This window comes from Dermochelys coriacea, chromosome 6, assembly GCF_009764565.3.
Source record: "Dermochelys coriacea isolate rDerCor1 chromosome 6, rDerCor1.pri.v4, whole genome shotgun sequence".
NCBI lineage: Eukaryota > Metazoa > Chordata > Testudines > Dermochelyidae > Dermochelys > Dermochelys coriacea.
The window spans coordinates 126,116,486-126,130,228 of NC_050073.1; positions in this window are offsets into that span (position 1 = coordinate 126,116,486).

Sequence of the window (13,743 nt, forward strand, 5' to 3'; positions counted from 1 at the left end):
AAACACCCCTCAGCCGACTAGTTTGTGAGGCTTGGCTGCAGGGATATACAATTGCAGCGTAGCTGTCTCCATCCTTAGAGGTTTTTAAGGCCCGGCTTGACAAAGCCCTGGCTGGGATAGTTTAGTTGGGGTTAGTCCTGCTTTGAGCAGGGGGTTGGACTAGATGACCTCCTGAGGTCCCTGCCAACCCTGATATTCTCTGATTCTATGATTCTGTCCAGGCTTGTGCAATTTTATAGCCAGGAGCCCCAGTCTGAGCCCCCTGATGCGGGCCAGAGCCAGGTGTTTCTGGGACACACCCTTTAATCCATAACTCTGCTGGACACCAAAAACCATGGACTTCACAGAGGCACTTGTTTTATAGTTCATTACAACAACTTGTAACACACCGCACTATCTGTTACCCTTAGCTGAACATTTAAATCCTTTATGATGATAATCTAACCCCCAATTGCTCACTTCAAGTGACTGTCTCTTTTTACCAATCTGTCTCAACTTGTATTTAGCTACGACACTATGTTTCCTTTCCCAGACTCGAAGAGGAGCTTGGTGTAGTTTGAAAGTTTGTACTTCCACCAGCAGAAGTTGGTCCAATAAAAGGTAGGTTGATGTAATAGACAAGGAAGGTGATGTCATAAGGGTTAGCAGCATCAGCACCTTCTCAGGAAAGATCATATGTGTTTCAGCAGACACATTACTCTGTGTGTGTGTGTGTGTATGTAATTGAAGATATCGAAAGTATATAAAGTGAATAGTATGATTTAAGCAGCTCAATTACTGTATATACCCTAAACTTAATCTCTTATTTTATTGGAACACCCGCTGTAGATATCTTTTTGTTGTTGTTACTATATTTGGTTAAATTGCAAACTGGTCTCACTTCTAGCCCCAGAGTATAAGTTTGTTATGTGCACAGACTATTTTATCCCCCAAAAATGTTTCTCTATATTTTTGTTACTCATTCTATTGCTAGTAATTTAAAATAATATATATATGTGTGTGTGTGTGTGAGTATAATATATGTGTGTGTATATATATATGTGTGTTTGTGTGTGTGTATAATATGTGTGTGTGTATATATATATGTCTGTGTGTGTATATATATATATATTCCTAGCAATATATGTATATGTCTCTGTCCTTTTTCTCTTCTAGCCCAAAATCCAGTAAAAAAAGAACGTGTGGGTCGGGGAAATAGTTTCAGGATCTGCCTTGTATCACAGTTTCATGGTAGCTGCAGGCCCATTCCCCCTCCATGGTCCACCAGGAACACCCTCTTTAAGCTTTCAGCTCCCAGCCATCCCCTTTCTTGGGCAGAAACCCACATCTCAATCTCTCCTGACCAAGGATTTTAAGGTTGCACAGATCCCTGCCTTACACTGTGATCTCTCCAGCAAGCCAGACTGATCAGAAGACCAATGGCTGTGCTTTCCTTTTTTTCTGCAGGCCATGACCAGTGAATTGTCCGCAGTGATAATTTACCACACAGCTCTTTATAAGCAAGCACATTCATTCTGAAGGTAAAAGCATCACAGAGGAAACATATTAAAACAGTAAGAGAACCTACATGTATGGTAAAACAGTTACCAAAAATCACCCCCAACTCCAACCTCAGATTCAGGTAGGTGTCAGTCTTTCAAAAAATCCTTCTGTGTTTTCCTGATGGTTACAAGTTCATATCTGTCTTTGGCTCAGGCTTTGTTCTGGTACCTGATCTAATCAGCCATTTCTTTTTGCTGCTCGGGTCTTTGAGCTTGGCCTTCTGACTAATGTCATCGACAATCACCTTTTCCTCAAGGCATAACTTCAAAAGGCTGGGTTTTTCCATAACTGGAGCTGGGGACTTTACACCAGGGGTTCTCAAACTGGGAGTCAGGACCTGTCAGGGGGTCACGAGGCTATTACATGGGGGGTTGTGAGCTGTCAGCCTCTACCACAAACCCTGTCTTGCCTCCCGCATTTATAATGGTGTTAAATATATTTAAAAGTGATTTTAATTTATAAGGGGGTTGCACTCAGAGGCTTGCTATGTGAAAGGGGTCACCAGTACAAAAGTTGAGAACCACTGCTTTACACTAACCACTCCCTGGGAATTCCTCAGGAAATCCACTTAACACCTGTTGTCCCAAAAGTCCATTCTTGTCTGGAACATTTTCACTGTAGTCTTTTGAACTCCTAGGCCTCACATCTGAAAGCTTACATACAATCCCGGCTCACAATGATACATAAACTTAATACAATAAAGTCCTCCAAGGATATTGCAGGAAATTGCCCTATCTGTCACAATATGGTTGATAGGCAGATGCTCCTGTCCAGTTACACTCCTGTCCAGTTATATTTACCTGCTATGGTAAGGCCTATTGTCTCCTCGCAACTGGTTAGGATAAACTTCCTCCAGTCCTTGTATTCCTCTATATTGGGTGGTTCTTAGTGCACCAGTGTGAACTTTTCTTCAGCTTCCTAAAGAGACCAGGCCCTCAACACTTTTCTGAGGGTTGTCAAGAAGAGCAAACCAGGAAATGCCCTGGACCGTTGAAGTCTTTCCCCTTTCTGCACAGTGCCAGTAGATTACTGAGGATTTAACCATGCCATAGAAAAAACTGAGGGCTGATTTCCATTTTGTGAGCTGTCATATCACTTTGAAATAGAACATCAATAATTCCTGGGAAAAGAACCCATGCAGAGATCTGTTAGCTCAATGCCAACCATACAAAATTAAAACCAAGCCATTGTCTGGACATTGGTCTCTCCGTGAGGGGAATTGTGCGTGAGTGAGTGTGACTGGCAACCACAAAATCCAGAAAATTGTGCCACATGTTACTAAATTTCTGCCTGTGCATCTCTTTGCTACATAGTTCATGTCAGGGATCATAGGGCTAGGACTCAGAACAACTCTGCCGCTGACCTGATGTATGACCTTGGGCAATTCCCCTCACCTCTATTTTCTGCTCTCCCATTGTCCCACTCTCTATTTAGACTGCAAGCTATTCACAAGTATCAGGGCCAAAATGTAGGCTGGTGGGTCTAGAGGTTGAAGCCAGAGTCAGAGTCTCAAGCCAAGGGTCAGAATCAGGATTTGGGCCAAGGATAGGAGCTGGGGGTCAGAGCATCAAGCACAGGGTCAGAGCCCAGGGACAAGGATCAGGAACAAGACAGGAACCAGGAATTGGTCAGAAAGGCAGACAAGAAAGCAGGGTCCAATGTAACAGCCAGGTAGAGCCCAGTAGTGTAGATAAATTCCAGTGACTCTCTTTGGGTTTAAATAGGAAGTCCTAACCAATCAGAGTTCACAGATTTCCTCCATTCAGGCCCAGTGAAGCACTCCCTGAAGTAACTTCAGGTTTCATGGTCTCTCCAATTCAGTTGGCTTGTATTGAGCTGCTGTGTGGGAGCCGGGCTCCAGATTCAAGACCTGTGGGGGTCATAACAGCACCTCCTCCCTAGGGGTGTTCTTGGGGCATGCTGGAACAGATTCCTTGGGGTGGTTTGGTGAAATGCCTTGAGCAAAGCATAAGAACAGCCGTACTGGGTCAGACCAATGGTCCATCTAACCCAGTATCCTGTCTTCTGACAGTGGCCAATTCCAGGTGCTTCTGGGGAAATGAACAGAACAGACAGTCCCTGAGTGATCCATTCCCTGTTGTAAATTCCCACTTTATGGCAATCAGAGTCTAGGGACACTCAGAGCTTGGGGTTGCATCTCTTTCCATCTTGGCTAATAGCTTTTGATGGATCTATCTTCCATTACCTTGTGTAATTCTTTTTTGAACCCTGTTATAGAGCAGGGGCGTGAATGTTTTCTGCCAGTTCCCAAGTACATTCTAGTAGTCCATACCACTCCCAGTGAATCCAGTACCAGAATTTGCCCCATTTAATCTTGGAATTCAGGAGCTCATGGACAATGTACAGTTCAAGACTTTGCACATGTACCAGTGGGGGAGGTGGTTGATTCTGATGAGAGAAGGGGTTTTCTGTGTATTGTTTTAGCAATGAAATGTGGAAATCAGGATGGACTAAGGCAGGAAGAGCTCAAAGGTGACTGGGTTGATCTGTTGTCTGATTCAATAGGGACCCAAGTGATCCAGTTTACAAGATGGTCTACCCATATGATGAGGTTCTGCTGAGATCCTCACCTTATCACCCAGGGGGACCTGGTTCACGACCTGAGGCTGCAAGCCTTTTATAATCCAGGTTTGTTTTTTCAAGATGGTTCCTCAGTATCTCCAGAGTCTGATGGATTTGTTGAACCCAATCCAATCCTGCTGGATTGGAGGAGGATGCAGGTAACTCTGTGTGGACCAGTGGATGGAACCCATAGTTTGCAAAGAAACAGCTTTGGTCTGTGAAACCATGATCTGCACTGTTGTATGCAAATTCTGCATATGGTAATAGTGAAGACAAAGAATCCTAATGGTATTTTGTGTAGTAGTATAGGTACTGCTCCAAGATTTGGTTTACTCTCTCTGTTTGGCTGGTGGTCTAAGGATGGAATGCAGTGGAGAGACAAGTGTGGAACCCGAAAATTTGTAGTGCCTCCCACCAGAACTGAGAGATGAATTGCAGACCATGATCAGAGATAACGTGATTTGGAAGACCATGGAGATGGACAACATTGGTTATCCATAACTGGATTGTTTCTTTGGATGAGGGTAGGAAGGCACAGAGAAAAAATTGGCCATTTTGGTACAGTGGTTTACAACTGTCAGGATCATTGCAAATCTGCTGGACTCTGGCAATTCTACAATAATATCTAATCCAATAGTCACCACTAGGTTTCCAGGGGTAGAAGGAGGCCAAAGAGTTTACTTCATGGTGTCTTGACACGTTCACTCACACTACAGGAAGCAACAATCAGCTGTATTGTAGAATGGATTTAGGGCAACCAGAAAAAATGAGATACCAAACATTGTGTTTTGAAGCACCCCAGGCATCCTGCTAGCAGGACGTCATGGCATAGTTGTAGCACTGTCACATCGGATGAACCGGGGGAATGTAGATATGGCCCTTCAAAATGTGACTTCCTCCTGAGTGCCATGTGTTTATTGCAGCTAACTCATTGGGAGATATTCCTGAAGCAGAGGCAGAATGGATTAAAGAAAATAAATCCTGTCAGATGGTTCCATTCAGGAAATTATGGGGTTTAAGTAGATGAGATGGTTCCTGGCTTTTGACTGGTGTAATATTCTCCTTTCCATTAAGAAGGAATCATCTTTGCCATTTCCAATTTCAAGACAAGTAGAAAATAACAAAGTTAAACCATGAAAAAGAAAAAGACCCACAGAACGTTTTATTGATTCAGTGCACTAGCTTTGTGCAGATACTCTACATTTTTATGGTTGGAAAAAAAAACCTGGACCAGATTTTGGGCCCCCTTGAGGTAATGATGCCATTCCTCAAAGGCTGCTTTGATGGCTAGAAGTTCTTTGTCCAGGATTTCATAGTTCTACTCTGTGGGAATGAGTTTCTGGGAGAAATAGGCACATGGATATAAAATCATAGATTCATAGATACTAAGGTCAGAAGGGACCATTCTGATTATCTAGTCCGACCTCCTGCACAGCGCAGGCCACAGAATCTCACCCACCCACTCCTATGAAAAACCTCACCCATGTCTGAGCTATTGAAGTCCTTAAATCATGGTTTAAAGACTTCAAGGAGCAGAGAAGCCTCCCTTAAGTCAACCATGCCCCATGCTACAGAGGAAGGTGAAAAACCTCCAGGGCCTCTCCAATCTGCCCTGGAGGAAAATTCCTTCCCAATCCCAAATATGGCGATCAGCTAAACCCTGAGCATATGGGCAAGATTCACCAGCCAGATACTACAGAAAATTCTTTCCTGGGTAACTCAGATCCCATCCATCTAATATCCCATCTCAGGGAATTAGTCCTATTTACCCTGAATATTTAAAGATCAATTACTTACCAAAATCTCATTATCCCATCATACCATCTCCTCCATAAACTTATCGAGTAGAATCTTAAAACCAGAGAGATCTTTTGCCCCCACTGCTTCCCTTGGAAGGCTATTCCAAAACTTCACTCCTCTGATGGTTAAAAACCTTCGTCTGATTTCAAGTCTAAACTTCCTGGTGGCCAGTTTATACCCATTTGTTCTTGTGTCCACATTGGTGCTGAGCTTAAATAATTCCTCTCCCTCTCCTATATTTATCCCTCTGATATATTTATAGATAACAATCATATCTCCCCTCAACCTTCTTTTAGTTAGGCTAAACAAGCCAAGTTCCTTAAGTCTCCTTTCATAAGACAAGTTTTCCATTCCTCGGATCATCCTAGTAGCCCTTCTCTGTACCTGCTCCAGTTTGAATTCATCCTTTTTAAACATGGGAGACCAGAACTGCACACAGTATTCTAGGTGAGGTCTCACCAGTGCCTTGTATAATGGTACTAAAACCTCCTTATCCCTACCGGAAATGCCTCTCCTGATGCATCCCAAAACCGCATTAGCTTTTTTCACAGCCATATCACATTGGCAGCTCATAGTCATCCTATGATCAACCAATACTCCAAGGTCCTTCTCCTCTTCCGTTACTTCTAATTGATGCGTCCCCAACTTATAACTAACATTCTTGTTATTAATCCCTAAATGCATAACCTTACACTTCTCACTATTAAATTTCATCTTATTACTATTACTCCAGTTTACAAGGTCATCCAGATCCTCCTGTATAATATCCCGATCCTTCTCCGAATTGGCAATACCTCCCAGCTTTGTATCATCTGCAAACTTTATTAGCACACTCCCACTTTTTGTGCCAAGGTCAGTAATAAAAAGATTAAATAAGATTGGTCCCAAAACCGATCCCTGAGGAACTCCACTGGTAACCTCCCTCCAACCTGACAGTTCGCCTTTCAGTAGGACTCGTTGCAGTCTCCCCTTTAACCAATTCCTTATCCACCTTTTGATGTTCATATTGATCCCCATCTTCTCCAATTTAACTAATGATTCCCCATGTGGCACGGTATCAAATGCCTTACTGAAATCTAGGTAAATTAGATCCACTGCATTTCCTTTATCTAAAAAATCTGTTACTTTTTCAAAAAAGGAGATTAGGTTGGTTTGGCACGATCTACCTTTTGTAAAACCATGCTGTATTTTGTCCCATTTACCATTGACTTCAATGTCCTTAACTAATTTCTCCTTCAAAATTTTTTCCAGGACCTTGCATACTATAGATGTCAAACTAACTGGCCTGTAGTTACCCGGATCACTTTTTTTCCCTTTCTTAAAAATAGGAACTATATTAGCAATTCTCCAATCATTCGGTACTACTCCTGAGTTTACAGATGCATTAAAAATTCTTGATAATGGGCTTGCAATTTCAGGTGCCAATTCCTTTAATATTCTTGGATGAAGATTATCTGGGCCCCCCGATTTAGTCCCATTAAGCTGTTTCAGTTTCGCTTCTACCTCAGATATGGTAATATCTACCTCCATATCCTCATTCCCATTTGTCATGCTACCATTATCCCTAAGATCCTCTTTAGCCTTATTAAAGACTGAGGCAAAGTATTTGTTTAGATATTGGGCCATGCCTAGATTATCTTTAACCTCCGCTCCATCCTCAGTGTTAAGCGGCCCCACTTCTTCCTTCTTAGTTTTCTTCTTATTTATATGGCTATAGAACCTTTTACTATTGGTTTTAATTCCCTTTGCAAGGTCCAACTCGACTCGACTTTTAGCCTGTCTCACTTTATCCCTACGTGTTCTGACCTCAATTAGGAAGCTTTCCTTGCTGATCCCTCCCATCTTCCACTCCCTGTATGCTTTCTGCTTCTTCTTAATCACCTCTCTAAGATGCTTGCTCATCCAGCTTGGTCTACAACTCCTTCCTATGAATTTTTTCCCCTTTCTTGGGATACAGGCTTCCGATACCTTCTGCAGCTTTGATGTAAAGTAATCCCAGGCCTCCTCTACCTTTAGATCCATAAATTCTTCAGTCCAATCCACTTCCCTAACTAATTTCCTTAATTTTTGAAAGTCAGCCCTTTTGAAATCAAAAACCCTAGTTGCAGATTTATTTTTGTTAATCCTTCCATTTAGTTTGAACTGAATTAGCTCATGATCACTTGAGCCAAGATTGTCCCCTACAACCACTTCTTCTATGAGGTCCTCGCTACTCACCAAAATTAAATCTAAAATGTCATCCCCTCTAGTCGGTTCAGCAACTACTTGATGAAGGAATCCATCAGCTATCGCATCTAGGAAAATCTGAGTCCTATTATTATTACTAGCACTGGTCCTCCAGTCTATATCTGGGAAGTTAAAGTCTCCCATGATCACGCAGTTTCCATTAGTATTTACTTGATTAAAGACATTAAAAAGGGCTCTATCCATATCCAAATTAGATCCCGGAGGTCTATAGCACACCCCAAGCACTATCGTAGGAGAGGCTTTACTAGTTATCTTCCCCAATGTAATTTTTGCCCAGACGGACTCTGTCTTATCCATTGCATCGTTTCTTATTTCTTTACATTCTACCTCATCATTGATATACAATGCTACTCCACCATCTTTACCTTTGTTTCTGTCTTTCCTAAACAGCACATACCCTTCAATACCTGTAGTCCAGTCATGACTACTATTCCATCATGTTTCTATTATCCCTATAATATCTGGTTTCATTTCCTGCACCAGTAGCTCTAGTTCCTCCATTTTGTTACCTAGGCTCCTCGCTTTGGAGTATAAACATCTTAATTTTTGCTGTTTGGCCTCGCTCACATTTTGTACCCTATTAGGCACAGTCATTCTACAGCCAGTATAACCTATTAGACTAGTATTCACACCGCCCTCGCTCCTTATATACATTCTCCTACCCACGGCTGTATCCTTTCTTACTTCGTCTTCTTCCCTCTCAATGCTAAAATCTCGCATGGAGATTTCCTGGACATCTCCCAACCATCTCCCCCTAATTCCTAGTTTAAAGCTCTCTTTGTCAGTTGTGCCAGCCTTGATCCTAGAAGTCTATTTCCTTCCCTACTCAGATGAAGTCCATCCCGAGAGAACTGTCCTCTGTCTGTGAATGCCTCCCAGTGGCCATACATCCCAAAGCCCTCCTTATAGCACCACTGCCTAAGCCATCTGTTGACAGTCGTAATCTTGTCACACCTTTGTTGCCCTTCTCTAGGAACAGGAAGGATCCCGCTAAAGATCACCTGAGCCTCAATTTCCTTAAGCGTCTTCCCCAGCCTAGCATAGTCTCCCTTAATACTTTCCAGCGAGAATCTAGCCGTATCATTTGTTCCCACATGAAGGATAATTAGGGGATTCTTTCCCGCTCCCTTTAGGATCCTTTTCAATCTCAGGTCTACATCCCGTATCTTAGCACCCGGAAGACAGCACACCCTTCTATTCTCAGGATCAGCTCTAGTTACAGGCCTGTCTATTCTTCTCAATAAAGAGTCCCCGATCACATAGACCTGCCTTTTCCTGGTGACGGTGCTATTCTCCAGTCTCTCCCCTGTTCCCTCTGGCTGCAAGTTCTTTCCATTCCTATTTTCACTTATAATCCTCTTCAACCCATCCTGTATCCTCCTGGGGCTCATATTTGGTGTAGTCTCCCTTGACTCTTCCGCTTTTCCTATAGGACTAGCCTCTCTTCTCTTCTTCCTTACCCTTCCACCTTCAACAAGTACCTTCTGAGCCCCTTCTTCATTTTCGAACTCTGCAAACCTATTCCTAAGCTCTATTTCTCCTTCACTAGCCCGTCTTTTCCTGTGCCTGGTTCTTTTAGTCACATGCTTCCACTGACCACTTTCCTCACCCAGTCTCCCCTCAAAATTCCCCAGCCCTGCTTCCATCCAAAATCTGATTCCAAAATCTGCTGAGCCCCCTGTCTTTGCAAGAGTACCACTGCAATTACCATAAGGGAGGAGTCTGCTTCTACAACAAAAGTCTGTGTGGCATCCGGGTGAGCCGTGATAAAGGCTAGCTTTGATTGTTCATAGAATCATAGAATCATAGAATATCAGGGTTGGAAGGGACCCCAGAAGGTCATCTAGTCCAACCCCCTGCTCAAAGCAGGACCAAGTCCCAGTTAAATCATCCCAGCTAGGGCTTTGTCAAGCCTGACCTTAAAAACCTCTAAGGAAGGAGATTCTACCACCTCCCTAGGTAACGCATTCCAGTGTTTCACCACCCTCTTAGTGAAAAAGTTTTTCCTAATATCCAATCTAAACCTCCCCCATTGCAACTTGAGACCATTACTCCTCGTTCTGTCATCTGCTACCATTGAGAACAGTCTAGAGCCATCCTCTTTGAAACCCCCTTTCAGGTAGTTGAAAGCAGCTATCAAATCCCCCCTCATTCTTCTCTTCTGCAGACTAAACAATCCCAGCTCCCTCAGCCTCTCCTCATAAGTCATGTGCTCTAGACCCCTAATCATTTTCGCTGCCCTTCGTTGTACTCTTTCCAATTTATCCACATCCTTCCTGTAGTGTGGGGCCCAAAACTGGACACAGTACTCCAGATGAGGCCTCACCAGTGTCGAATAGAGGGGAACGATCACGTCCCTCGATCTGCTCGCTATGCCCCTACTTATACAACCCAAAATGCCATTGGCCTTCTTGGCAACAAGGGCACACTGCTGACTCATATCCAGCTTCTCGTCCACTGTCACCCCTAGGTCCTTTTCCGCAGAACTGCTGCCGAGCCATTCGGTCCCTAGTCTGTAGCGGTGCATTGGATTCTTCCATCCTAAGTGCAGGACCCTGCACTTATCCTTATTGAACCTCATTAGATTTCTTTTGGCCCAATCCTCCAATTTGTCTAGGTCCTTCTGTATCCTATCCCTCCCCTCCAGCGTATCTACCACTCCTCCCAGTTTAGTATCATCCGCAAATTTGCTGAGAGTGCAATCCACACCATCCTCCAGATCATTTATGAAGATATTGAACAAAACGGGCCCCAGGACCGACCCCTGGGGCACTCCACTTGACACCGGCTGCCAACTAGACATGGAGCCATTGATCACTACCCGTTGAGCCCGACAATCTAGCCAGCTTTCTACCCACCTTATAGTGCATTCATCCAGCCCATACTTCCTTAACTTGCTGACAAGAATGCTGTGGGAGACCGTGTCAAAAGCTTTGCTAAAGTCAAGAAACAATACATCCACTGCTTTCCCTTCATCCACAGAACCAGTAATCTCATCATAAAAGGCGATTAGATTAGTCAGGCATGACCTTCCCTTGGTGAATCCATGCTGACTGTTCCTGATCACTTTCCTCTCCTCTAAGTGCTTCAGGATTGATTCTTTGAGGACCTGCTCCATGATTTTTCCAGGGACTGAGGTTAGGCTGACCGGCCTGTAGTTCCCAGGATCCTCCTTCTTCCCTTTTTTAAAGATGGGCACTACATTAGCCTTTTTCCAGTCATCCGGGACTTCCCCCGTTCGCCACGAGTTTTCAAAGATAATGGCCAAGGGCTCTGCAATCACAGCCGCCAATTCCTTCAGCACTCTCGGATGCAATTCGTCCGGCCCCATGGACTTGTGCACGTCCAGCTTTTCTAAATAGTCCCTAGCCACCTCTATCTCTACAGAGGGCTGGCCATCTCTTCCCCATTTTGTGTTGCCCAGCACAGCAGTCTGGGAGCTGACCTTGTTAGCGAAAACAGAGGCAAAAAAAGCATTGAGTACATTAGCTTTTTCCACATCCTCTGTCACTAGCTTGCCTCCCTCATTCAGTAAGGGGCCCACACTTTCCTTGGCTTTCTTCTTGTTGCCAACATACCTGAAGAAACCCTTCTTGTTACTCTTGACATCTCTTGCTAGCTGCAGCTCCAGGTGCGATTTGGCCCTCCTGATATCTTTCCTACATGCCCGAGCAATATTTTTATACTCTTCCCTGGTCATATGTCCAAGCTTCCACTTCTTGTAAGCTTCTTTTTTATGTTTAAGATCCGCTAGGATTTCACCATTAAGCCAAGCTGGTCACCTGCCATATTTACTATTCTTTCGACTCATCGGGATGGTTTGTCCCTGTAACCTCAACAGGGATTCCTTGAAATACAGCCAGCTCTCCTGGACTCCCTTCCCTTTCATGTTAGTCCCCCAGGGGATCCTGGCCATCTGTTCCCTGAGGGAGTCAAAGTCTGCTTTCCTGAAGTCCAGGGTCCGTATCCTGCTGCTTACCTTTCTTCCCTGCGTCAGGATCCTGAACTCAACCAACTCATGGTCACTGCCTCCCAGATTCCCATCCACTTTTGCTTCCCCCACTAATTCTACCCGGTTTGTGAGCAGCAGGTCAAGAAAAGCGCTCCCCCTAGTTGGCTCCCCTAGCACTTGCACCAGGAAATTGTCCCCTACGCTTTCCAAAAACTTCCTGGATTGTCTATGCACCGCTGTATTGCTCTCCCAGCAGATATCAGGAAAATTAAAGTCACCCATGAGAATCAGGGCATGCGATCTAGTAGCTTCCGTGAGTTGCCGGAAGAAAGCCTCATCCACCTCATCCCCCTGGTCCGGTGGTCTATAGCAGACTCCCACCATGACATCACTCTTGTTGCACACACTTCTAAACTTAATCCAGAGACACTCAGGTTTTTCCACAGTTTCGTACCGGAGCTCTGAGCAGTCATACTGCTCCCTTACATACAGTGCTACTCCCCCACCTTTTCTGCCCTGCCTGTCCTTCCTGAACAGTTTATAACCATCCATGACTGTACTCCAGTCATGTGAGTTATCCCACCAAGTCTCTGTTATTCCAATCACGTCATAATTCCTTGACATCACCAGGACCTCCAGTTCTCCCTGCTTGTTTCCAAGGCTTTGTGCATTTGTATATAAGCACTTGAGATAACCTGTTGATCGCCCCTCATTCCCAGTATGAGGCAGGAGCCCTCCCCTCACAGACCTTCCTGCCTGTGCTTCCTCCCGGTATCCCGCTTTCCCACTTACCTCAGGGCTTTGGTCTCCTTCCCCCGGTGAACCTAGTTTAAAGCCCTCCTCACTAGGTTAGCCAGCCTGCTGGCAAAGATGTTCTTCCCTCTCTTCGTAAGATGGAGCCCGTCTCTGCCCAGCACTCCTCCTTCATGGAACACCATCCCATGGTCCCAAAAGTGCTATGGGCCTCAGGGGGCCAGTGAAACTGAATGTCCATGTGGAGTAGGGCTGTGAGAGGTCTAATTTGCTTTGAGAAATCTGGGATAAACCATTGACAAAAGTTGGAAAAGCCTAGAAAACATTGCAGGTCACGGAGATTTCAGGATGCATCCCAGTCATGAAGAACCTGGACCATATGCAAATCCATCTTAATGCCTTCAGCAGACAGGATCACAGGTGAATTTTTCTAATTTAGCATAAAAGCTATATTGCCATCATCTTTCTAGGCCTGTCCTGATGCTGAAACTGTGCTGCTCTGCATTGTTGGAAAAAACAAGGATATCCTCTGTGACATTCCCCAGGGTGTAATCTAAATTGCTGTGTCCCCTTATCTTTCCAGCCTGGGATGTCCTTTATACTGCTTTGCAATGAACAGCAAATTCCTCCAGGTTCTGTTCACTTACGGCCTCCAGTGTGCAAAGTCACTCCCAGATGAATACATGAATGCTATATACATGGCAACACCCACATGCCTCAGTCCCAGGCTTGCACCCCAAAATGTGTGTCTTGCACTGTTCAGTAGCTCACTAAACCTTACAAGCTCATAAATTAGTCTGTCATTCCAACAAAGGAATGCACGAACAAAGCACCAGCTCTGTTGACCCACGTAAAAATTCCTCCAA